This window comes from Camelina sativa, chromosome 9 (assembly GCF_030686135.1).
Source record: "Camelina sativa cultivar CO46 ecotype springtype chromosome 9, ASM3068613v1".
Classification (NCBI taxonomy): Eukaryota; Viridiplantae; Streptophyta; class Magnoliopsida; order Brassicales; family Brassicaceae; genus Camelina; species Camelina sativa.
The window spans coordinates 9846757-9847529 of NC_141888.1; the positions used below are offsets into that span (position 1 = coordinate 9846757).

Below are 773 nucleotides of genomic sequence, written 5' to 3' on the forward strand. Positions count from 1 at the left end.
AGCTACATTGGTGCTTGTATAGGAGAGGTTGTTGTTCTTGAACCCTCCTTGGTTGTAGCCTTTGAATCCACCCTGGTTTTGCATATAACAGAGCTCAACAAACTCATTCTCCCCCTCTTGAACTTGAACATCTTCCTCACCAATGAAGTGGATGGACTTTTGTTGGCTAAGAAGGATCTTGTCAAGCTTCTCATTGACCATCTTCAAATCCTTCGTGTATTTGTCCTCTTGGTCAGTGGAGGTGGACCTTATGGTTCTGTCATAGTCCTCATTGTAATTGCCATCTGACTGAGTAAGGTTCTCAACTAATTCCCATCCTTCTTCCACATTCTTGTTAAGGAAGTTGCCATTAGAAGCTGTATCAAGAAGCATCCTGATCTTGGGAAGCACTCCTCTATACAAAGTGCTAAGTAGGGACTCATTGCTGAAGCCATGGTGAGGACACTGAGTCTGAAATCCTTTAAACCTCTCCCAAGCTTCACAAAAGCTCTCATTGTTTCTTTGAGCAAACCCAGAAATTTCATTCCTCAATCTAGCAGTCCTTGCATTTGAGAAGAATTTTGCCAAGAAAGCCTTCTTGCAAGCATCCAATGTGGTTATTGCTGCACTAGGAAGAGTCTTCTCCCAAAGGTGAGCCTTATCTCCAAGCGAAAATGGGAAGAGCCTCAACTTGAATCCATCCTCACTCACTTCATTAATCTTTGTGAGACCACAGATTCTATCAAATTCATCAACGTGGTCTAAAGGATCCTCCATTGGTAACCCATGGAACT

General features: G+C 42.8%; 1 non-coding gene across 1 annotated transcript; it reads left to right on the forward strand.

Moving 5' to 3' along the window:
- The first annotated feature begins 427 nt into the window (after positions 1-427).
- On the forward strand, positions 428-534 carry LOC147937994 (small nucleolar RNA R71). The gene has a single exon (XR_015567584.1). It is a non-coding gene; the product is annotated as a small nucleolar RNA R71 (small nucleolar RNA).
- Positions 535-773: the final 239 nt, after the last annotated feature.